Source organism: Numenius arquata, chromosome 4 (assembly GCF_964106895.1).
Source record: "Numenius arquata chromosome 4, bNumArq3.hap1.1, whole genome shotgun sequence".
NCBI lineage: Eukaryota > Metazoa > Chordata > Aves > Charadriiformes > Scolopacidae > Numenius > Numenius arquata.
The window spans coordinates 73,179,051-73,205,224 of NC_133579.1; the positions used below are offsets into that span (position 1 = coordinate 73,179,051).

General features: G+C 45.2%; 1 protein-coding gene across 5 annotated transcripts in view; it reads right to left on the bottom strand.

The window, feature by feature from the left end:
- Positions 1–26,174, bottom strand: part of COA1 (cytochrome c oxidase assembly factor 1) — a 60,613-nt gene that overhangs the window by 26,899 nt on the left and 7,540 nt on the right. For all 5 annotated transcript variants that reach the window (XR_012463243.1, XM_074146467.1, XM_074146464.1 and 2 more), the window contains exon 2: positions 1,565–1,769. The gene's annotated coding sequence lies outside the window, so the exon portion shown is untranslated. The remainder of the gene's footprint in view (positions 1–1,564; positions 1,770–26,174) is intronic.

Sequence of the window (26,174 nt, forward strand, 5' to 3'; positions counted from 1 at the left end):
TCTGGATGCCTTGCTGAGAGATGAATATTAGTTAGCATATATAATATCCAGTACTGATGGGAAAAGTAAGAAGAAAGCAATTCATTTTTAACTTACGCAACAAGCTCACCCTTCTGACTGTGTTTTTTCCCCAAATCTGCTTGTTAACTATGATTCAGTATGTGCTATTTGTGCTTTATGGGACTACGAGTCTAAGCCAGTTTACTGGTGAAAGTAACAACTTTCTCATTAAACCTTAATGGCGATGTTTTAATTAGTCCTGGGGTTCTGGTAGAAAGTTAAGTCCTTCCTTCAATACTCAGCAGTTACAGATGCAGTAAGTGTTAATAAGCTAATAGGAAGCAAACTAGGCAGGCGTACATTCCATCACCCAGAAGATGGATTTCATGTAGCTTTTTGATGGACTGTTCACACCTTAAACCAAAAAAATGGTTGCTTTTTAATAGGGAGAGTTGGGCTGTTTGCAGCACCTAAAGCTGCAGCCCCATCATGTTGTTTCCCATTTCTCTCAGACCCGATGTTTAACTGCTATACAATTTGAAGCTAAAAACGTCACCTGGTTTAGGGGCAGGGAGGGGAAGAAATTCAAACAGCAACCATTCTCAGACTTTTAGCAACTGTGCTCAGACACCAAAACAATAAACCTAAGAAATCACAAGACATTTAAATAGCTTTGTTTCTGATCGGAGCTTTTTGAGCCACAGAATGAGTTTCATAAAGAAGCAAGAGGGTTATGCGGGAATGGGAAAGGGCTGCGTATGCGAGTGTGACACCAGAAAGGATTTAGTGGGAACAGCTAAGGAATAAAGTTTTATCAAATGCTGACCTAAAGGCCAACTGGACCGACCAGCTGGTTTTCATCTCTGTGCAAAAGGAGAGCAGCCAGTTACGCTGCCCTTCCTCTCCCATCTCTCAAGCCACCAGGGTTTTAGCTGGGGAAAACCTTCTCTTAAACAGAGCCCAGAAAATTTCAAGGAAAACCCAAGATCAGGTTTTTGAAAGGTTACTGTCTCCTTAGGGATACAGAAACCTTGAGGGATAGTGTATCTTTAGGGATGGAGAGTTGTCACTTTGACGGGTAACACGGCTTTCTGATCCTTGTTGATCTACCCTAGTAAAAAAAAGTAAACTGCAACTTTATTCGCTTAAGTAACCGCCCAGCTTAGAAGATGTATTTTGCACTTTCCAGTTTAGGGAGGAAACAGAAGTTGCACAAAGAAACCTTGAGCTTTTGTCATGGCTGGGAAGCAAGACTGTTTTTGGCAGCGGGCAGGGCTTTTCCAGTGATCCACGGCAGTTTTCCAGGCTCAGCGTTGCTGTAACTGAGGGGGTTCTTGAGATGGAACCCAACAGCAACACAGTTCGGCTGTACTGAAAAGACCTCATTTACTGCAGTTTTGATACAACTGGGAGAGATCCGGCAATATGAGTGTCAGCTACACAGCATTGTGCTCTAGTGATTTTTCCCCTGGCTTGGTTTAAAACAGTTGTATGATAGGTTGATAACTCTAATTATTTTAAACTCAATCATGCGACGGATGCAGGCTTCCGAGGCCTGACTTACCCTATTCGGATTGAAGCTCAATATCGATGGCTTGATTTCTAGGCAGCTGAGGAGGGAGGGAGTGCTATCTGTCCTGTAAAGCACTCTGGCATAACAACAGGCTTTTTGGTGCCACTCCTCTCAAAACGGTGGTTGAAGATCGCTATCACTTGGTAGCCTCAATCCAGCTAAAAACCTCTCCTGACAGCTCTTATCCAGACTCCACCTAGAACAAAAGAGAAAATGCAAAGGAGTGGGTATGTAGCAGAGGCAGAGGAAGAGTATTCAGACATTCCTAAGGATTCCACAGGTCCCTGGACCTCCCACGCCAAGACAACATCTAGTACTGTCAGTCCTACTGCTTGCGTTTTCCTTGTAGCTCACTTACAGTAAAGCCAGAAGTTAGCACGTGACATTTTGACATGAGAGTAGTCCCATTAAAGCCATTTGGGATCTCCTGCAGCTTTGTCCAGTCTAAATTCACAAAAACTTTACGAAAATAGCCACACATTCTTCTGCATGAGGCCATGCCTACTGCTTGTCTGAACAGTGCTAGCAGTATTTATAAAAAGGAGGTAACAGACCACGTATTTCAGTCCTACAACTAAATATAATTTTCATAATAGACATTCCTCCTGTACAGCTCTTACTCTATTCTTAATAATGAATAAATCCACAACAGTCCACGTGCTGGGACTTTTTGCTTACCACTTTATCCAGTTTTTATGAACTAGCCCACCTGAAAAGGATGCATTCATTCTTCTAACGGCATTTTGTGTTTACCAGTCTCTGCATGAGCAGCATTTTGCTCCGTACGTGCACCAGGAGGAACAAAGTGCTAGTGTTTTTGAAGATGAAACATTTCAGGCTGCAGCCAAGACCTTTAAACCAGTAAGCTCTGTGAGGATTTGTGCCTCTTGGAGTCTCCAAGGCTGAGAGCACAGTTCCCCGCAGCCTCTCCCCTGCAGAGAAGATCCAGACCCTCTTCAGTACCCAGCCACCTGCTTCCACAAAATTCGGGTATCTTCAGTATCTCAAAGACCCTGTGCCTCTCTGTCAGGTCTGTTACAACAGGGAGGGAGGTTTCCAAACTGTATATACCCAGATGCGGAGACATGCACAACACACATGCCGAGCACAGTCATTTCCGTAGGAAACCAGGCTGAAATATGTGCAAGTCAGTCAATGCAAAGCCAGGCAATCTTCAAGACAGCTGCTAAAAAGCTTGTTAAACATTTTCTAAGCTCTAGGAACGGGACTGCGTGCTTGTGACATACCACTGCATCCCAACAGCAGCCTCTTGAGTACTCCCAGCGTGCAGGAGTTAATGGTACAGTGTGAGCCTGAACAGCCCCAACAGAAAGGAGACTTTCATCCGTTGGTCACTCAGCCTTAATTAATAGGACACTTTTCAATTAAACTTCAACGACATCTTTGGAAAACGAGTTTTACACCTACTATATTTCTTTTGGACAAAACAATCTGCTCAGCTGTGTTCCCAGCTGTGTGTTTTGTTTTCTCCCAGCCTGCTGGCAGGCATAGCTACTTAGAAAGAGAGTAAGTTATGTCAACCGCTAAGATTTTCTACAGTACATATTACGTCACCTTTCCCGAGAAACTTGTCTGAGCAGATCCCTTTTCTTGCTTTCTTCTTTCATAATGCCCTTCACATTCCTCTTTCAATATTTGTTGTTCTCTCTGTGGAAGCTCAGTTGCTGGCATTTTAAGGAAAGGTTACATAGCGAAAGGCTTATTAATGGAGCTTTCTTCTCCTTGTCCCATGCCCTGAGAGAGAAAACTGGAGAGCGTGGCACCTTTAGAGAAAGGTTTTCCTTCAGAAAAAAAACCTGCAGCATTCATTGCTGGTTTCAAAACAAGAAAAGGCATTTGGAGCATAAATTTCCTTGACTATTTTAATTCCAACAGTGAAGAACTAAGGAGGAGACAAAGACAAAACAAAACAAAGACAGCAAATTATGCTCTGGTGCAGGAAGAAAGCCAGATCCCTAAATTTTAACCTCATCCTTGATACTTTGGTGACTCTGCCCCTGATCATATTGCTCTGTGTCTCTGCTTGCTTCTTTATGAGTCCTGGTCCTTATGAAATGGCCTTGGAAGTCAACAGTCATATGTCTTTCAAAATGTCCTCTAGATAAAATGTACCAATTGAAGTCTGGCCCAGAGACAACTGAAGGTGCTGGGAGCCTGCCCAGTTCAGGTCCATAGACTTCAAAGCAGGCAATGGAAGAATGAAGTATTGAATCACAGAACCATAGAATGGTTAGAGTTGCAAGGGACCTTAAAGATCACCGAGTTCCAACCCCCTGCCATGGGCAGGGACACCTCCCACCAGACCAGGTTGCTCAAAGACCCATCCAGCCTGGCCTTGAACACTTCCAGGGATGGGGCATCCACAGCTTCTCTGGGCAACCTGTGCCAGTGTCTCACCACCCTCACAGGAAAGAATTTCTTCCTGATATCTAATTTAAATCTCCCCTCTTTCAATTTAAAACCATTACCCCTCGTCCTATCGCTCCACTCCCTGATCAAGAGTCCCTCCCCATCTCTCCTGTAGCCCCTTCAGGTACTGGAAGAGTCTCCTTTATAAGGTGTGTTAAGTCTGGGGACAGGACTTGGAATAAGCTGGGAATGGAGCCTCGGGGAAAAAAAGGTAAATATTTCCAACCTTAGGTATATAAACTTGGATGGCTTAATATAGATGCTCACCAGTGTGAAGACGTGTACACACGTGTGTGAGCTGGCACGCGAGAGAGCTGCTTGCTGTTTGTTTATGTGAGCTCTTTTACAGTCCCTCATTGCAGCAAGGCAGCGTGTGCGGCTGAGTGGTACAGTCCATCGGAAGGCATCAGCTCAAAAGCATGGTAAGGATGCTTATTTTGACTAGAGCTAAACGGCTGAACATGAAGTTGGGAGGTATTTTCTATTCCAACGCAGCTCCTTCTTCTAAACACAGTGGCTCCCACATGATCTTCTTGAGCAGTTTGAGTCTTTCTGTACAAACAATGGAGAAGGAAATCTAATTCCCAGTCTAGGAAAGGCAACACAGCTAAATGAACGCTGTTAGCAAGGACAAGTATATTATCTCGGCCTGTTTGAGAGCTCACTGATGTCGAACAAAATCTTTTCATTAGCTGTAGTACAGTCTTTTTTTTTATACTTCATTTGAATGATCTGTTTAGGATTAAGTGTTTCTTGAAAAACACATTGCTTTTACTCCCGAAGCATTTTCCATTCCATGGGACTTGGCAAGGCTTCAGTTTAGCAAAATGCTGAATGATCTTTGTCATGTTTAACATGAAGTGTAACCGAAGCACCCTGTACCCTGCACTACTGCTCTCTGGACCTCTGTTTTTTAAGGGATCTGTGAAAAATCAACAGAAAAAATAAGCAAGCTATTTTGAGCAGGCTTAAATTCAGTACAAATAGCTCCTCATCTTTACTGGAAAACTTTTAAAGGAGCCAAAAAAAAAAAAACCCAAACAAAAAAAGAATTCAAACCTACTGTGCTTCAACAGCAAAATAATCTAAAAAATTAGCTTTTAGGATCAGCAACCTGGGCAGATAACTAAAGCGATGGATAATAAAATAGCCAAGCAATAAAATAGATCCAGTTAATGTATCAGCACGCTGTTGATGGTATATGCTATTGATGGCATATAAACAATGCTAAAAGAACAGGAAATTATTAAAGCAGAAGGCAATACTTCATTTACTATTCAGCTGGGATTGCTGCTTAGGAAGTCACTAATGCACACTCATAATGAATACTAGAAGTGAGCACAGGCAGAAACTTGCCTGTAACCCAAATGAGGATGACTAGCGCTGAATGTTTCTCTTACTAATCTTTTTTAGAGCCTGAACTTCACTTCCAGAAAGACAAGATTATTTGGGAGGTTCCGTTTTCACACTTAATTGCAGAATCAGACACATGGAGCTTTGCCAGGAGCTCTTTGGGTTTGGGTTTCTTTTGTGCAGAAAGAACATCAAAGAGTAATAAAGCCCAAAGCACCTGCTCCCAACTTGGTTTGCCGACCTGCCAGTTGTGTGTTGGACTGGGAATTTCCTTCTCTTTTCTGGAAGGTAGAAAAGAAAAGGGAAAAAAAAAAAAAAAAGAAAACTAGCGCAGAGTAGTATCCTGATCTGTTTAGGATTTTTTTCACTGGCCTCTGCCAGACCAGGAAAGGCTTCAGAGTATGAGAGACAGCACTAAGAGATCAGATCAGAAGGGGAAATACCAAACTAGTGGATGCAGGATGGGGTCCCTGGCATGGCCAGACCCCTCCCACGCTCCAGTGTGACTCCCCTGCCCCTTCTGACAGAAACCACTCACAAGCCCACGTGAGTTCTTCCCCACTTCTCCTGTCTCAGGAGTCTCAGGTGAAGAGGCAGCTGCCCCGTGCCAGCTGATTGGGAAATGTTAGGCATGAGGTGTGTCTTCCAAAAGGTCTGAATCAGGACTGCAGAGCTCAAGTCAGACGCCTAAATTAAGGAGGCGGTCTCAATCTAGATGACCCTTTCCCCTTCCTGACAGGCCGAAGATGCTGATTTTCCCACCTGCCTTTTCAGTTGCTACAGATTTCTGTTAGAAAGGGATGATACAGTAACTTAATTTCTAAAGCGCAAGAAAAATGCTGCAATGAGAGGGCAAAAACAAGGGCAAATGTAGGGTCCTGCACCTGGGAAGGAAGAACCCCAGGCACCAATACAGGTTAGGGATGGATCTTCTGGAAAGCACTACTGAGGAGAAGGATCTGGGAGACCTGGTGGACAGCAAACTTTCCATGAGCCACCGATGTGCCCTTGTTGCCAAGAGGGCCAATGGGATCCTGGGCTGCATAGGGAAGATGTGGCCAATATGTCGAGGGAGGTCATTCTCCCCCTCTACTCTGCACTGGTGAGGCCACAACTGGAATACTGTGTCCAGTTCTGGGCTCCCCAGTTCAAGAGAGACAGGGAACTACTGGAGAGAGTCCAGTGTAGGGCAACACAGATGATGGAGGGATTGGAGCATCTCCCTGATGAGGAAAGGCTGAGAGAGCTGGGGCTCATTAGCCTGGAGAAGAGAAGGCTGAGGGGAGACCTTATCTATGTTTACAAGTACCTAAAGGGTGGGTTGAAGGAGGATGGAGCCGGACTCTTTTCAGTGGTTGCCAGTGATAGGATGAGGGGTAACGAGCACAAGCTGGAACATGGGAAGTTCCATTCAAATATGAGGAAGAACCTCTTTCTGGTGAGGGTGCCAGAGCCCTGGAAGAGGCTGCCCAGGGAGGGTGTGGAGTCCCCTTCTCTGGAGATCTTCAAGACCTACCTGGATGCAGTCCTGAGTGATGTGCTCTGGGCAACCCTGCTTTAGCAGGGAGTTGGACTAGATGATCTCTAGAGGTGCCTTCCAACTCTGACAGTTCCCTGATTCCGTGAGAGATTCAGATAATGCTACTGAGGAGCACCTGGGTAGGATGGGCTGCTATCACAGGTAAAACCAACTCGAGTTAGTAATAGGCTGGAAGTGTGGCTTCTACAGAGAGAAGGCAGGCTCAGGACAAACAAAGGGAAATGAAACAGAAAGGGAAATCCTGACCAAAACTCCCCCCCCCCCCCCCCCCCCAGTCTCCCATTTTTACCCCTTCATCTCCTCCTGTCCCATCTCTTGTCCTCCCGTCCTCTTGCAAGAACCCAAAATGGCACTGGTCTTGTTACAACTACAGATCGTTTGTCAAAGATTTGTCTCCTCCCTCTCTGTATGAGCTAATGCTCCCCAGCAAGCTTTCTGGGGTGATGAGTCAGTGGCACAAAGAACTGACAGATTAGATGTGGTATTTATTTTCTTCTGCTTTTTTTTTTTTTTTTTTTTTAAGCATGGCAGTCTCCCCCATCCATAATCAAACATACTTCAAGGATAACGTCCACAAAACCTGCAGCTTCCAGTAAAAGCCTTGTAGTTTTTTGAGTTCTTTTTTGGTACCAGGCATTGCTGGATGTTTACTCAGTGACATACTGTGTTAAAAGTTGCAACATTCATCTTTAAACATTAATTATCAAGGCATGATTGCTTCAAAAATCCACCGCCTGAGGCCAGGGCCTAGGAAGTGGAAAATGTAATTTCAGAAAGAGATGAGAACAAATGCTGAGCTTTTTAATTGCAGGTTAGTACCAATGACTAGCAGTAAAGCAAAAATCGTTTGGATGTATTTGTTGTTCTGAATGTTGAATTCAAAACTTAGCAGGGAGTTGCCAGGGGTTTGTTTTTTTTGCCCCGCTCTTCTTTTTGTAAAAGTCAGAGAAGTTGGTGAATTCTGGAGAGGAATTACATTTCTAAAAATTCAGTTAAAATCATTTCCTAGATGAAAGAAAGTAAGAAAAGGCTAAATGATGTACACAAAATCAGGCAATAGTTGCACTGGTTGTGGACAGTTACTCTGGTCACTTGGAGCTTCATTTCAGGACAAAGGCTGCCGTGATTCTCAGCATCTGCCTCCATCTCCCTCATTTCTACTGAAATCTACCTGGAATTACCAACAGCATAACTACAGATCAGACCTGTTTCATCACGTGTAGCAACACAAGATTAAATGCCGCTGTGACTCAACGTTGCCGTATCAGGTGTCCCAGCCTGAAGCCAACAGAACCAATCGCAATAGCAAACGGCATCTTCATCTCCACCCTGCTGGCCTTGCTGCTGGCAGACTGGGGACACCTCTGCGTGAGCTCCTCTGCAGGGCATCAGAGGCACTTACTTTCCCACAAGGGTAGAGAACTTGCTCATTCTAGCCCCTCATTGCCCCCCAGAGTTGGCCATGCCTGGGAGCACACAACTAACGGGAGGTGCAACTCACGGTGTGGTGGGCCTGAGGCTGGTTTCTTGTCTGACCAAAGGAAAGACTATAAGGACAGGGTCTGTGATGGTCCTGAAGTTGCAGTTACGCACCAAAGCCCGGAGGCCAAAGAGACTCCACGTCAAGACACTCATCTTTTCTAATGCTGCCACCAGGAACCTCCAGTTCTGCTTCTGGGTGTGCTCAGAAGCACTTCTGACCTCATAGCACCCAACAGCTTGGTGCCTGCCTCCCTAGGATTGAGAAATGGCATGCCACTTCACTACCAGAAGGGCCTGATCCACTAGGTGTACCCAAACCCTGCCTAACCCATCATGTTTCATCCAGAGGAGCGGAGACAAGACAAGAAGATGGTGGTAATGATAGTGCTCGTGTCCCATCTCCTTTCCCCACTTGCTTGTATCCAACAGTTCTCCACTGAAAGCTTTTTCCCCATGACCTGGGAGATGTGGTTTCAACATGCTCCAAGCTGTTATTTTCTGCGCGTGAGCTTGGTGGTTGGTTGGGTTTTTTTTCAGTTTAAAGTATGGAGAGTACCACCAGGTGTACGCTGCAGGCCAGCAGAGCAGTGCCGCGTCAAAAACATTACAACGCAAGAAAAAAAGCCTGTTGCATGCTCTAGGAAAAGGATGGGTGAGGGCACGAATTGCGCTATTGCCTAACCTGGAAGAAAGCTGAAGCACTGTCCTTGTTGAAGGAAATGCATTTGGCGTCTTCCACATCTATCCTGCCTGTCTGGAACAAACCTTAAAGTGAACTACATGGTTGACGATGCTTTTCTCCTTGGGGATACCAATGGATTTGTTCCAGAAGAGAGCTCGGACGCTGACGGGTGCCTGACACACTGACCATGGGTAGTATGAATGACCAAGAAAGCCACCCCTGGAGCAACAGAGGAGTGCACCAAGCTAGTGGTGCACTAGCACACAGCATGTTTAAGCAATAGCTGTTCTACTTGGATGGGGCCCGTGAAGCTTGGGAGAGGTATCTCTGCTGAACTCACCCTACTCGGACAACGCAGCAAGCAGAACGTCACAACCAAGTAAAACACCGTGCTGTGCAGCAGCCCTCAGTTGGTGGGGTCAAATCAGTAATGACGATGCCAATTTTTCTCACTGTTCCTCCCTCTCACGCTTTCAAATCACCCAGGTGGGTGCTGCATCTGTCGGCTGGTGCCTGGATACGTGGAGGAGAAGACTGGGGCTTGCAGTGTCTCCCATCCTCCCCTCCTTTGCCAGTGATCCAGTGACCAGTTTGAGTTCTGTTTGACCGCAGGTACGACCGGGAGATGGAGAGGGTCTCCTGTGCCTCTGCCCTCTTGAATGTCACTGCTGCTCTACGGAAACCCAGCTGCCACTAGGTTTTCCTGCCCGCCTCTAAGATGATTGTCAAGGACGGCAAATATTAATTAAATTTTAATTAATAAATTGAATACTGTGGGGTTAATTATAGCTATTTACAGGGAGTGTATGGGATTTGAAGGGCCTACCTTCTGGTGTTTTTGCACAAAGTGTTGCTTCTTCCTCTAAGCTCTAATTAGCCGGATTTTTTTTTTTTTTTCCCTAATAGCCAGTCTCCAAATGATTGCTCAGTAGCTCCCAGTTTGTTCCTCATCAGCAGTTCTCCTGCACAGCTGCTACAGAAGGGAAGCAGCAGCCCTGCAGTTTGGCTTGTAGGGAGCAGTTGATAAAGATTCTATCAGAAGTGGTGTAAACCAATAAGATAAAAAAATTTTTAAAAAATTCTAAAAAATGAGGGGCCCATCTCCTAACGTTGCCTAGCAAAGAGACTATATAAGAAACAAAGGACATGGGCAGAAATAAGAAGGAACACCAACATCTGAAGTTGCTGCAAGGTCAAAAATCTTCTCTCCATATGCAGCCCTCTTGTCCAGCTGCATGTTCTGCCTTCCTGCATATGCATAAGGCCAAGAGTCATCAACAGCAGACAAGCACCGGGGAAAAAGGAGGCTGTTCCAGCACAAAGTCAACTGCACAGCTCGGAAAAATTTCTCCTCTACTCCTTATTTTCAACCTACAAGTTCCCTCCTTAGTGGCAAAACTTAAATGGACTTAATTATCTGTATTTTAAACTAGTTAATTTTGGCCGGTCGTCGGATAGCTATAAAGAGCAAGGGTCCTTTCAGGACACTGTTAAACTAAAGGCACACAGTAAAGAGACTGTGCCCAGATATCAGGAGCTTGTTCCAGCCTGCTTTGCAATTTCACGCCACTAGACGCAAACTAATAGTGCCTAAGAACCGGCACGGAAGAGAGGCTTTGGGAGTCTGGGGGTTATTTTGGATTCCGTTTTGTAGGGGTCTTTTGCAGAAGCGATCAACAGCCAGCCTGCCGCTTTCCCCCAAGCAGCTTGTCCTGCCTGCTGATGTCCACCACTGAGCCTGAAGGGCTGCCACGGAGGGAGCAGAGAGCAGTGGCCGGAGGATGAGGACTGGCAGCGATGCCGCAGCTGGCCTGGTGCCTGCCTTCTCCTTCCCACCGGAGCAGCTGGCTCCGCGTGGCAAGCACAGGAGCCTGCTTCTGGCTCCCGCTGAGGTGAGATGGGGTGAAGAAAAGAGGGAAAAAGGATTTATTTTTTAATTTTTTTTTTTTTTTTTTTTTTTTTTTGGGTAAACAAGAGCAATAATGCTAGTAAGGGAAAATGGGGATAGACTGGCCAGCACGGAGAGCAGGATATCCACAAAACCCAGCATGGATCCCTGTGGTTTCTGAGGTTGGAAAACCATTGCCTAAATTAAGAAAGCTATCTTCCATCTCAAGAAAAGAAACATAAAAGCCAGATTCACTCTTGCAGAAAAGCCCGACTCGTCTGGCTCCTCAAGCCTGATTGAAAATTTTATCCACTCTCCTTTGCCACGAAACGGTTTCACTGCCCAGGGGTGCCGAGCGGAGGGCTCTCCAGCACCAAGGTGTCTCCTCACCCCACACTTTGGATGAAAGCCTCGGATTACAGTGCCAAAACCCTGCTCCAGGTCTACCTCTCACAGCCACAGAGATTCCCCCAAAATGGAGAAGATAAAGCACCATCTCGGGCTGCCGGTGCCACCTTCTGGACACATGCACAAGCGTTATTCACCTTTCCCTCGGGATGGAAGCACACTAAGGAAAGCCTCTTCATTTCACTCCCCAGTCCTGCTTTTTTTTTGTGTTCCCCCCCCTCCCTTCCTACTTTTTTAATCCAGCACCACGTAGCACATAACGCGGGGGAGAAGCCCCAGCAGGGTGGCAGCAGCGGGACCCAAGACAGCTGCGTAGTTCATCCTGCCTTGTGGAAAAGTACACGTACAGCAAGCTGGGAAAAATGCTCCCTTCCCTTTAGCATTTCCTCTTCTCCAAGCATGGGAGAAGTAGAGCCAAGACAGCGGCACTTGTTGTAAGAGACAACACCTGTGCGTTTTAGCCAGGAGGAGCAGAGGGATGCGAGGGCACCCTGGTTAGAACCATAGAATGATAGAATTGTCTAGGTTGGAAGGGACCTTTAAGATCATCTAGTCCAACCATCAACCTAACTTTGATAAAAACCATCACTAAACCATGTCTCTAAGCACTATGTCAACCCGGCTTTTCAATCCCTCCAGGGATGGGGCCTCAACCCCTTCCCTGGGCAGCCCATTCCAAGGTTTAAGAACCCTTCCCGTGTCAACATTTTTCCTAATCTCCAATCTGAACCTCCCCTGGCGCAACTTGAGGCCGTTTCCTCTTGTCCCATCGCCTGGGACTTGGGAGAAGAGACCGACCCCCCCCGGTTACACCCTCCTTTCAGGGAGTTGGAGAGAGCGAGAAGGTCTCCCCTCAGCCTCCTTTTCTCCAGGCTGAACACCCCCAGCTCCCTCAGCCTCTCCTCACAAGACTTCTTCTCCAGACCCCTCACCAGCTCCGTTGCCCTTCTCTGGACCCGCCCCAGCCCCTCAATGTCTTTTTTGTGGGAAGGGGCCCAAAACCGGACACAGCACTCAAGGTAAACACTAGTGACACCATCTCAGGGGCTCATAGAGTATTAATTTCAGCAAGGCCCAGCCTGCAGAGAGGGGTCTGGCTGGTCTTGCTGTCCAATTAGCTTTAATGGCCATGTGTGAATGCAGACATCATGAAATCTTGCCATTTATGTCAAGAGCAGTCGGGTTCGCGAAGGGAACCGTCCTCTTTAACATCCAAACCACAAACTGTTGAGCATGGTTACACCACAGGCATTACTGAGAGCAAGGCTAAGGTTAGAGAGGCCACCTCATTCTTAAAGAATCCAAAATTATATCTCCCGCAGACAAGAAGCTGCAGTTCTACCTATTTCTTCTAGCTGCAGAATGGGACCTGACCACTGTCTTCCAAGTGGCAAACAGGATGCATACAGCCAACACCGCCTCAAAACCGGCTCGCGGGATAAACTCGGGAACAACTTTTATTGCAGAGATGTCTCCAAGGAGTGGTTTAAAGAGCACAATTAGCAGCAGCAGATCAGGAAAAGCCGTGAGGTTGGAGAGAAATGTCTGCATTGGTAGAAAGCCAAAAGGAGCCAAAATGAAGAGCTACGGGGAGGATGCAGAAGGCAGGCAGCAATGAGAATCATAGAACCATAGAATGGTTAGAGTTGGAAGGGACCTTAAAGATCATTGAGTTCCAACCCCCCTGCCCTGGGCAGGGACACCTCCCACCAGACCAGGTTGCTCAAAGCCCCATCCAGCCTGGCCTTGAACCCCTCCAGGGATGGGGCATCCACAGCTTCTCTGGGCAACCTGTTCCAGTGCCTCACCACCCTCACAGCAAAGAATTTCTTCCTGATATCTCATCTAAATCTCCTCTCTTTCAGTTTAAAACCGTTACCCCTTGTCCTGTCACTATACTTCCTGACAAAGAGTCCCTCTCCGGCTCTCCTGTAGCTCCATTCAGATATTGGAAGGTTGCTATGAGAAGTTGCAGGCTGCAGGGCTCCTCGCTGAAGACTTGTTCTTCTGCCACAAACTAAGATGGAGCTTAAGAAATGTGGAGTTTGAAGCTGCGAAATGCTTGCAGCAGCTGTAATCAGGCAGCATCTAAACCAAAGGGCCCCAATTTAGTGGCAGTTTTTTTAGGGATTACCGTAACGTAAGACGGTGGCAATAGAGGCAATGGGTCATATGAAGTGTTCAGGTAATGAAATGTGGCCCACAATGGGAACTTAAATGATCTGAATATTATAGGGACACTGCTGTCCTTCTATGCTGTAAATGACACTTGTTTCCACTTCAGAGATGGTGGCTCAGCAGTGACGTGGAGTCAGGCTGAAGAACCCGTAAGGCAAACATACAGCAACGGGTGGGGAATGTATTTATTTCGGAAACATAAGGTACTTGAAATATTTTTCCATTACATTTATTTTAAATCTGTCAAGCCTTGCTGTAATACGTACATAGCATAATGCTAAATCCCAACTGTGTGGTGATTAAAGCCACACCGCAGCTTTGATATTGCCGTGTTGCCATTATGCCACGCAGTTTCAGACACTGACCCATCCAGGTTGTCACTTTTTACTGTTGGACTCCACTTGAGTTTAGTTGCTGCATAGCTGGCCCAAATATATGTCCCGTTACTGCTTCTTTGTGCAATGGCTTCATCGGATTTCTTTTAATGTAGATTTATTTAAAATAGCAATAGGCTATCTTCCACAATGGTGTATCAGAGTAACTGATGATAAAGGCAGTTTATTCATATCAAAGTATGTAATGCCTACCACTGTTAAATCTCAGTTCCCATCGCGCTCCAGGAAGGACACGGACATTTCCTGTCCGAAGGAAGTTCAAGCAGGATCTGGGATTCTGAGCCCCGTGGAAAGGGATTCATAGATGCGCGTCGCTCTAGCACTGGCACTTGACAGTGGTGTGTGCTTTATAACGAGGGTGATCAGAGAAGTAATTTTACTCTCTTCAGCAAAGGAAATAGCAAGATCTCTATTTATATATTTTATAATTTCCGGTCTGTATTGATTTTAAAAGCATCTTTAGCATGCAAGCAGCTGTTTAATGCATTTTGACCCAAAAGCAGGGCATTTGCATTAGTATTCCCACTAGAACGTTTGTCCTTTCGTGTCTGTGCATTAAGGCAAGGCCCTGTTTAAAATCTGTCCATGTCCCTAATCTCTCTGGGGAGCTTTCCCTGAATATTCAATGCTAGTCCACAGTCTGTAACAAAAGAGGGAGAGAGAGAAAAAAAAAAAAAAGAGACAGAGACCAGTGTTTATGCATAAAGTTCAACAGCCTTTTCACGTAAAAAAACATACGCACACACAAAAGCACCTCAACTACAGACCCTGGCATTTCCACGGCAAAGATCTGACAGTGTGTGCAGTTTTTCAAGTTAAGTAATTTACAATAAGGGCATAAGGCATCTGAGCTCCAGATGCACTTATTCAGGCAGCCAGGGCCATAAATAAAATAGAAAAGAATGCTCCGACTCTACCACGGGTTTTACAGACGTGTTGAAGGTCTAGCAGATGGGTTTTGCTGTCTCAGCTTTTACCTGCGTAACAAAGTAAATGCATAAAGCTGCTTGCTGGCTCCTTCGATTCCAAACCTTGGCATTTGCTCCCATACACTCCTGTGAAGATACGGCTAATTTAAACAATGAGCAAAATCTTACACCACCACCACCCGGGAAACTGATGGCAAAAGTCCCACTGGCTCCAGCAGGCTCCGAGAGTTGCTCAACATAAATGCAATTGGCTGAACTTGACAACAGCATAACCAACGCTGTAATCAAATTTGTATTCCTTCATCTACAAATTTGCCACCCTAATGCACTGCCACGGGTGCTGCTGTTGCCCCGTGCTTCTGGTGGAAAAGCAAAACCAGCCATACAGCGGCTGCCACCGCAACTGGGCTCGCTGCAGCCTCAGCCCATGCAGACAAGCAGCTCTCTTCCACGGAGGGGTAAGAAATCCTCTCCTGAATTAAGATAACACATCAAAACATTTTGTCGTACCATTAACTTTGTTTTGCTCAATCTACCTGCTGTTCTAACACGGTTCTAATGAAGCAGAAAGCCGGAATCCTGGACCTGAAAGACAGCATGTTGGAAAGCAGAAATTTCTGATTTTCGAAAAGTTTGCCAGTTGAAAAATAAGGAGTTTTTTTCTCACACAGAGACTTCTTCATCATCCTCATCATTCAGTACAGCTTTCATAAACATCTGAGTATTCTTTTTGAAGCCAGTCTGCTGTTTGGGCAGATGGCATGAAAATTTTACAGTCCATTTCATCCCTGATGCCTACAGTTAATGGTAACTGTTAATAATTGGGATACGCACACATGGATACATATACAAACACATATGCAGACATGCTAAGGGAAAAAAACATTTCTGACGTGTTCTGATATAAGAATTATATTGGCAAAGCCAATATAATTGGCAAAATTATTCCGAAGCTCAACACATACTAGAAGTACATCCCCAAAACTGTGTATTTGGCTCACTTTAGGAAAAATTGTGTACTGTGAACAATTAAGCAACACCTCCTAGTTTAGTATTTCTGGAAAATCCTTTCCTCTGTGTCTCTCTTCAGCCTTACCAAAATACATCTGCTCACTTGTACTACTTAGTTTTAGAATATAACTATTTGGGTGGCTGCATTCAGTTTTGTTTCTGCGGATGGGCACTATTTGCCGCACTTGGCTCTGATCTGCAGGTTTCAGATCCTCTTGCCAGAAACACATGCAGCAATTTAAAGGTATGTTTGACTCATTCCATTTCATAACCGGGGAATAACTTTTTCTTCTCAAGATTCTGGATTTAAAACTGAAATTCCCATCGCTGAGGATGGGGGAGATGACAGGGAGAAGAACACCCAGCCTGGGACTCCCCAGGACCAAAGCCTGCATCAGGAGTGAGTAACGGGGCAATTCCAGGGATGGAAGGCAGAAGAGGGAACTGGCAGCAAGTGAGCTGCAGAACTAATGCATGGCTTACCCATGGTTGGGTATGTCCTTCCAGAGCCCGCCTTGAGATGTAACGCTTGACTCAAGCAGCTCTTGCAGCCTGGGTTCTGCTCGTCTTTCTCAGTACCTTGGCTCCATCCCTCCCCACAGTCTCCATCCCTGCCTGCTCTCAGGAGCGTCCTCCTAATGCACCCCAGCTTCCAGTCAACGCAGGGAAAGACGGAGGAGGAAGAAGAGAATAAACATATTTGAGGACCGATGACTCAGACTAACTAGGGAATGCGCTTAAAGCAAGTTTGTTCCATCAATGGCAGTGCTCTGCTGTTCGCTTTACCCCTTTTAGACTGGGTCATCCCAATTCTTTTTCTCCATGTAATGGTGACACAACTAAGTGACCAGGAAGAAGTTGTCTCACCTATTATAAAAGCCCAGTATGTAGTCATCATAGAAGGCTACTTTTCAAGACAAAGCCCTGAACTCCACTTTTAAGAATGTGCTGGGCTGTAATTTATTAACAAACTCCTGTTTTATAAGCCGCAAATCAAGACACAGCTCCCTTCAGCACTCGACCGGCCTTATGAATCATGAGCCCTGCAGCGCATTGCCATGAGACTTGGCTTTAGAAATAAAGTTGTTTGTTCAACAGCAGAACACCCCAGTTCAGCCTTCTCTTTCCACAACTGCTGCTTAGTCTCAAACCAGAGTGAAACAGATCTGGAATTACACATGCACTTAAGGTCCTCTTAGTATCTACCAGATTCAGTCTAAAAGCATTACGGTGAGTTTCTGACATCTGCTTAATTAGGCAACATTTTCAATATCTGGCTACTTTGCAAAACTCGGCAGCTAAGTAAAACAGGTCTAGCACAGAGACAGTCATGTGATTTTTTATTTTATTTTGGGAGGGGGAACGGGGGGTGGGTGCTAGAGGTTTCCCAGATATCCCTTCTTTCAAAGCAGGAAAAAAAACAATGGCCAGCTCTGTACCAAACCACAGGTCAATAGATTTCAATGGTCCAAGGTTAAAATTGGCCTCCAGCTAGCTGCACAGACTTATCCCACAGGTATTAAACAGGAAACTTTAAAAATAGTTAGTTGTGTGACTTATTCTTGTAAAAGGATTTCTATCATGTACGTGAAGACTAGAAGCTTTCCTCCTTTGAAATGTTTGTGTTTGACACTTCCTCTGTAGCACAGCAAGTCTGTGTTTTTCTCTCTTGCAGGGGCTGTGGGTTGAGTTTTGTTTTGCTATTTTGTCCTTTTTTTTCTTTCACAAATCAAGCTGTCAGCAGCATGGGAAGTAAATCTGTAACTGGGACACGTAAGAGCTCTGTTCTGAGACTGCATCGCTGCCCCCAGTAAAGTCACCCTGGGAAACAAGCGCACTTGAGAATATCTTAGCACACAGTGAAAGGCTTTTCGCTGCGTTTATTTAGCTGAAAAGGAAAAACATAATTCAAGTAAAAAACCCCAGAGATCAGAGATGCTAAAAGTATGTGGTCTGTGCTGAGCTTCCTGCTACTGCGGGCCACAACCTCTAAAAAGCACTGTGTTTCAATATCCGCTTTGGTGGGGACAATGCTTTTGGGCTGGGAGATAAACCTAGTTTTCTTGGACTGATATGAAAGCTAAACAATAATATATGCTCCTCTCCTACTACCACAACCACTCCCAAAGCTAAGGGAGTCCAGCCCAATACCAAAGGGCCCCGCTGAGCACAGCTGGTTGCTACACATATTGCTTTAGCCTGCTATTAACTTCTTCCTCTGCTCCTTACTCAACTGCCCTGTATCATGGCTTAGTAGCTGTAGCCTCCACGTGTCCCGCCTCCATTCCCAGCAGGTCCATCCCATCTGTCCCCAGATGCCGCATCTAGCCACCGCTTCCCAGGTGGCCCAGTTTACCTAACCTCAAATCTCCTGCTGGGCCCTGGAGCCTATCTCCACCGTCAGATGCACCGCGCTCAGCCAGCCCCAGCCATGTAATTAGCAGTGCAGCTGCACAGCCACCGACCTGCCAGTACGCATGTGGCAGACCACTTCTTGGCAACTATTAATCATATATTGCATAAGAAACAGTCCCTTAACGCAGGCTAGTCTTTCCACTCCCGAACCATGTAAAGGACATAAAAGCTTTTGGCCGTGCAGAGAAGTGAACAAAACGAGTGGTAATTAACGCTCATGACTACAAAGGCTAACAACTTCGGCCCTGGCAAAGGGGATCAGAAGCAGCTGAGCCGAGAAAGAACTGTAGCAGAACAAGTATTTGCCTGCGAGCAAACACTGCCAGAGCGCTTATTTTAGAATGAATAGTCATGTTGGTTAACTAGAGCTAACTACTGAACAAATAGCTCACGTTACAGCATACCGAGGGACACTAGATGCATCCTTTGATCTACTGACTGACAGACCTACTGCAGTGTTTTGGTTTTGGTTTTTTTTTTTTTTCAGAAATCAAAAACCCACCCCAATTTATTCATAGATTCATAGATTGGTCCAGGCCGGAAGGGACCTCCAAAGGTCATCTAGTCCGACCTCCCCGCAGTCAGCAGGGACACCCCCAACTAGACCAGGTTGCCCAGGGCCTCGTCGAGCTTCACCTTGAATATCTCAAGGGAAGGGGCCTCAACCACCTCCCTGGGCAACCTGTTCCAGTGTTCCACCACCCTCATGGTAAAGAACTTTTTCCTAATATCCAATCTAAATCTCCCCTTCTCCAACTTAAAGCCATTGCCCCTCGTCCTGTCACTGCCGGCCTTTGTAAACAGACCCTCCCCAGCCTTCCTGTAGCCCCCTCAGGTACTGGAAGGCCGCTATGAGGTCTCCCCGGAGCCTCCTTTTCTCCAGGCTGAACAACCCCAGCTCCCTCAGTCTGTCCTCATAGGAGAGGTGCTCCAGCCCCCTGATCGTTTTGGTGGCCCTCCTCTGGACCCGCTCCATCAGGTCCATGTCCTTTCTATATTGAGGGCTCCAGACCTGCACACAGTGCTCCAGGTGAGGTCTCACCAGAGCAGAGTAAAATGGCAGAATCACCTCTCTGGATCTGCTGGCAACACTTCTTTTGATGCAGCCCAGGATGTGTATCCTTCATAGCTGGTTCTGGAGTCTTTTCACGGATTAATAGGAATGAAACTTTATGAAAAGGGAACCTGAAAGCGTCTTACTCGCTGCAGCATGAGGTATTTACATTCAGCGTTGAGCCTGCGGTTTGCAAAGAAAGAGCGAGCAACCAAATTAAAAGTTGTTCCGTAAATCGACACGTGTTAACCCCTTATTCGTACCTCTGGCAGGACAGGCAAGCTTTGGTACACTACATGCCCGTTTCTGACCTTCTAACACAACTGCAGCCTCTCAGCGCCAGGATCTGGTGCCATACTACATAGCCTGCCACACTAGCGTGTGCCACTTACTTAAAATACCAGTACGGACAACGAATATGACTTCCAAGGTTTTCAAGAAGCAGGGGAAGAGAGCTGGGTTTTTTGGGAGTGCTTTTTAAGGTAGCCAAAATTCATCCTGAAAGTTACAAGTAAAATGCGTTCTGATTATCACCAGGCAAGTAAACACATCTCATCATCTGGAAACACACATGAACTGACGAGTAAAAGCTTGTATTTTAGATGCACTGCTTTACACCGATCATAAACCTAAGGGATTTGACAGGGATTAAAGATTCACTTGTCAGCTGCTATGTCCTTTAATAAGCTTCTTAACATCTATACTGACAGAAGCAGCGTGTCCCCGGTTTAGCAAACCAGGCCCTCTCTGTCCAGGTTTCACTGCAGCTCTGGAGGCGTGGAAAAAGTATTAAATGCAGTGAGTCTTCTGCCCCCTTTAGGCAAATAATCTACTAAATAGATTTTTCTTCAGACCCTGCTTTTGTGGAAAGGATAATAAAAGTATTAACTTAAATTTCCAGGAGCCACACAAAGTGTGTGTGGCTCTTCGTGCCCTATTGAGGAGAAATTCACCCACCAAACCCGCGTGCTGTGCTCTGCTATGTCCTGTTCTTCTACCTCCTGCCTTCGTTCAGGTCCACAGCAAGCTTTTTCCTCAAGGATTATTCAGCTCGGTAAGGATGGGTTGCTTGTAAGGCACCTGACAGCAGCCTCTGCCACGGGCAATGCAGCCACTGGCCATCTAGCCCAGTCAAACCATCTTAATCCGCTTTGCAGTTTCATCCGTAACACAGAGATGAAAAAAATTGTTTCACCTTTCCAGCTAAATATTTTTCGACTTTTTAAATAGTATGTTCCTAAGGACAGAGGGTCAACCACATATTTATTTGGAACCAAGCACCAATCACCCTTTGCTTTAATTCTTTTTAGGATGTCTTGGATAAAAATCACCCCCTAAGAATTTAAACAGGTTTTGTTTTAACAGCATTTTTAAAGCCCAAATTAACTGTAAAGCAAACCAGGCAGACTCTCACTTTGGGCCCTTAGGTTTATCTGGTTTCGATCCTCCTGTCTTTCTATGCTCTGGGAGATTCTTGCAGGTCTCTTACACTTGTTTTGTGCCATTTTACACTGCTGGAGCCACGCAAGTAAGGAACTGTAATAACAATACTAACTGCTTAGCTTTGACAGGACATTGCTATTTTTACTGGATTACTTTTCTGGCACAGCACTTAAAGCGCCAAATGATTTGACACCTGTAATTTTATACTCGGAATAACACAAGGTATTCATGCTTCTTTTGTAATGTAAGATAAAAGCAAACACTACATATGTTCTCATTCCAGTGCTGCTGTCTGGCAGCTATTTGCCTAAGGAAAAAAAAAAAAAAAAAGTACTGTTACATTACAGAATATGTGGAAAAGTAAAAGCTATGGAAAAGAAATCATTAAATAGCTAACTTACTTATTCTCCTGCTAGCACTAGACTGCTCCCTGCAGCATGTTTCAGAGTGTTTTGTCCAGTCTGGTTTTACAAGTTTCACGTTACTTTCATTTATATCTTTAATACAGCACCGAGTCCAATGCGGTTTGGTGCTGCTTATTTTCCTTGTCTTTCAACTAGAAGACTCGGTGCTAGACCAGCTGTTCACATAGAGTCGGCTCCAAAACTACTGCAAAAATAAAAATAAAAATAAAAAAAAAAATCTGGTGTCTTTCCACTGACTTCGACAGGCTTTGGATCAGGCTCGTGAAAAGACGGCGAATACATTTCATGTAAGACTAAGCAGGTTATAGTCAGCAAAGTATAAAGAGGATTAGCTGTGTACAATCCAAAGGCATATTACTCCGTGCGCGTCTGAAACGACTGGCTAACACTTTCGCTTTCACAGAGAGAAAGGGCCAGATTCATTTCTGGTGCACCGCCACTAAGTCAATGCCACCACGCCAGGAACAAACTTGATCTGGAATCCGCCGAGTTAGCCCCATTACAACTGGGATTTTCCTAAACTGGAGGTGAGGAAATTTACTTTCTAAAAATGCAAAAACAGTAAACAAATGCTTTCTGCTTTCCAGTTGAACTTTAGGTCTTTAGAGAGATCCCGATGGAATATCAGGACAAACACAATGTGGTTTGTCTCTTTGCTCTGTCAGGAAAGGATGGACCATCTTTCTTCTTCAGAACCTGAAACGGGTCATATTTGGTCTAAAATACATATACTTAGACCTTCACTTTCTGTCACCAAAACAGATGGGCAGCCCCTAACTTCTAATCTGTGCGTATTTTACAGAACACTGATGACTTCAACACCCACCCACCGTGTATGCTTTGAGTACACGACTTCGGAAAGCTCGGCGTTTTATCAGGAATTATTTCATCAGTGGGGGGGATTCATTCTGAACAATAAATTCAAACGAAGACGGCGGCGCGCGCTTATTCTTCCCACCCTTTCAAAGTTCACAGCAAACCGTGTCAGAGCTAGTGATGTTCTCAGCCGCTGAGAATGCTTTAATCACCCAGACCTTTTTTTCTTTTCTCTCTTGTTCCCTACGGACAGGGGACTTCATGGCACTGCTTTGTTGTAAGATGTGTACAGTTATAACCTACGCTAAAAGTATGCCATTAATGAAGGAACACTGGGCATGTGTGTCAAGCAGATGAGAATGTTCTTTTGATCTTCTCGTGCTCCACCACTGTGGCAGACGGAGGCCTAAATTGCTTTATTAATGCGCTGAAGTCTTCCGTCATTTCTCAAACAATACCGAAGGAATAATCAGAATTTCACTGCATTTTGATTTTCTGCTCTTCCAGCTCAAATCCAGCTGGATGTTATGCAGTAAGGCTAAAAACCTGATGATTTTTTTAGAATTATTTATTAATTTTCCAGAGGGTTGGGAAGAAGATCTCATGTGCTTGACGCTCTCAGAGGCAGCCAGCAGAAGGTTCTCAAATTTCTGTTTAATTTCAAAGCAGTTGCCACACAATACGGGAGATGTATTTAGCTTTAGGTACAATTTCAAAACTAGTTCAAGGGAGCAAGACAAGAGATTCAAAGCTTTTTTTGAGGTTACCTTGGAATCAGTATAAGCATGTTTAAAAAGCATAGAGGTTTCTGAACATGATGATAGCAATGCTTTTCAGCCTCCAATATATGAATAGCTGGGGAAAAACAAATAACCCAACTGGTTTGAGGCCACAGATGTATATTAAAGAAAGTTTATATGCAATTGCCAGTAAGACCATGATGTAGAAAATCCTTCATAACCGTTCCAAATATATAATTATTTCGTGGTGGTGTGACAAAAACTGTGAATGTACTGGAATTTCCCCAGCTTGAATGACATAGTTATAAATGACAACGGGGGGGAGAAAAAGAGGCAAAGTAGGGCCTCTCTTCCTCTATTCTGTAAAAGACAGAAATCAAACTACTGCTTCACAGGCAGCTAAGCTGATCTAACAAGTCACTGCTGCAAAAGTGTGAGGTCAAGTCTCTCAATCTCTTCCCCAGCCTCACGGCTGCACTTGCAGCAGCTCAGGTACTCCTCTGATCCTTTACCTTCTAGCTGTCATTTACTCAGCTGATTTACCTCACTATCCCAGAGAAAGCCGTCCACCTTTCTGCTATTTTTCTTCCAGGCTGATAAGTCACACTGGCTAATGGAGGGATCCAACACATGCCAGAACCAGAGCAAGGTTAAACAGCAGGATGGCCAAGACTGGGAACTGCCACCTCTCTCTTCTGGCAGTAGCAAACTGTGAAATTGTCTCCAGGTGTCTCATGGAAGCACTGTTTTAGTGCAAGGACCCGTCATTAGAAGGGGAGGGGGAATCAAAGGGAGAAGAGGAACAAGTATTCATCATTTTTCATGAATGAAAATTTTCATTTTCATTGATCGTTGGTCATTTTTGCTTTGGAGGAGTGTGGATATAAAGGATGCAAACTAGAGGGGTAGGCACCCCCTACGTCTGCAGAGCATTTCATGGGTAGAAAAAAGAACGTGTATACGCAGCAGCTGCAGCACATGGAGGAGCCAGGGGATGTTTGATCTCTATGCAAATAACTGTGTAGTTCCCCCATGAAAGCACAGGGCTGACTGCGCAGAGCCTTAGTAGCTGCACAATATGTCTACACCAAATCTGCTGTTTCTGAAGAGTTTTTCTCTTACTGCGCATGGCTGGGCAGCACGGCACACACACGGAGCTGCTTCATGTTCTGTAACTGCAGAGTATGCTCGCAGTGCTAATGTCCAGAGTTTCCAGACGTGCAGCGACTGGTTCAGAAGTGTCTGCTCCCTACAGCTACCAGACATCCGGAAAGCCCAGACAAATTTATGAAGTCCTCAAAATCTGCCTAAATGTGATTTCCAGGCAGAGAGTAAATGTGTCTGGGAAAAGGAAGCCTGCAACATCCAGAAAGTCCTTCGTTACCTGTAGAAAAACAAACAGAGAACAGAAGCTTGGGTGGGTGACTGACACACCAAAAGGCTGTGCCGCCATACAGCTTGACCTGGACAGGTTGGAGAGTTGGGCAGAGAAGAACCTGATGAAATTCAACAAGGGCAAGTGTAAGGTGCTGCACCTGGGGAGGAACAACCCATGCCCAACTGGGCTCCCCAGTTCAGGAAGGACACGGAACTGCTGGAGAGGGTACAGCAGAGGGCTACAAAGATGATTAAGGGCCTAGAACATCTCTCTTCCAAGGAAAGGCTGAGGGACTTGGGTCTTTTTAGACTGGAGAAGAGAAGACTGATGGGGGGATCTGATCAACGCCTATAAATACTTAAAGGGTGGGTGTCAAGAGGATGGGGCCAGTCTTTTTTCAGTGGTGCCCAGGGATAGGACAAGAGGCAATGGGCACAAACTGGAACATAAGAAGTTCCATCTAAACATGAGGAGGAACTTCTTTACTTTGAGGGTGGCAGAGTCCTGGAACAGGCTGCCCAGGGGTGGTGGAGTCTCCGTCTCTGGAGACATTCAGAACCCACCTGGACACGTTCCTGTGTGACCTGCTCTGGGTGGACCTACTTTGGCAGGGGGGTTGGACTAGATGATCTCTAGAGGTCCCTTCCAACCCCATATCATTCTGTGATTCTGTGAACGCCTGATCTTATGAACTGAAGGCAGGGCTGGAGCTCAAATCTCAACTTCTTCACCTGTCTTCTCTACTGACCTGATTTACCGTAACTCCATTTTACGACAAATTTGAGAGGACACGCTTTCACGTAAGGGAAATATGCGAGGTGTCTTGCAGTTCAGCTTCACAAATGTTCCTGTTACTGTGGCCATTACAAAAGCCGCATAAGGAACTTACTTCAGGGCTAGACACCCAGGAAGAAAGTAACTGTAAATGAGTAAGAGGCTATGTACTAATGTGAGAATCCACCCTTCTCTCTCCTTTATATGGTGTTTGCTTATAAAACTAATTACTTACACACCTCACAGAGACGCAATACTTAATTAATATTTGTTAAGTACTTTGAAATTCTGATGGAAAACATCATACTAGCGTGCATTATGACTAATACGGAGTAAAAGCGATGCCAATGGTGTTGCTCAAGCAGAATGCTGGAAGGATATCTATTCGGTTTATCATGTAAAAAGGGGAATGGAGATGGTGGTGGTTTAGGAAGGTGTTTTAAAACTCTCTTATCCTAAAGGAAAAGGGAGAACTGGGGAGGAGAGAAGCTAAAACAGTGTTCAGAGGAATTTACTGTGCAGCATGCAGTAACTCCTGCACAGTAAGAGAACAGGCACCTACAGCAAAATCCTGGCTCCAGTCAAGTCCACAGAAAATGTTTCACCAACTTCAGTGAGATGAAGATCGTTAGCTTTTGTCATAATTTCCAAGAGATGCATCCAGCAGCCCATTCACAGCTTTGCGACTTTGCACGGTTGCCTGTTTACAGTTTAGGTTCAGGAAATAACCTCATCAGGCCAGGGCATGCTCACCATGTAAAAGCAACTACTCAGCTTCTAACCATCTTTCTACTACATCCCACACTTGGAGTAAATCTTTCCATTCTGTTAATGAATCTGGACCTGAGCTACCTATTTAAGTTGGTGGCAAAACTCCAAATAAATGGAAGCAGTGTGAAGATCACTGTAGATTTTGTAATAAAGATGGGAAGCAAACACCATGTGTTTAACAGTGGTGATAACTCATATACATCCCTGAAGTTCAATTCAAAAAGTCTGGGGAATTTGTCATTAATTCCTGACTGGGAAGAAAAAGGAATTAACAGAAATTCAGACTGACAACATTATTTTTTTCAGAGTTAGTCCCCCATAACTAGCAGGATAAAGATTTGGAGAAACATGCTCCTCACCACTTTTAGGTAAGGCAGAGCTAAAGAGCACATTTTTCAACTGAAAGGCTTGCACCTGGGAGGCTGGAAGGAGAAAGGCTATAAAGAGTAGCAGGTGATAGGCATCAAAACTTGAGAGAAGGTACCTGGG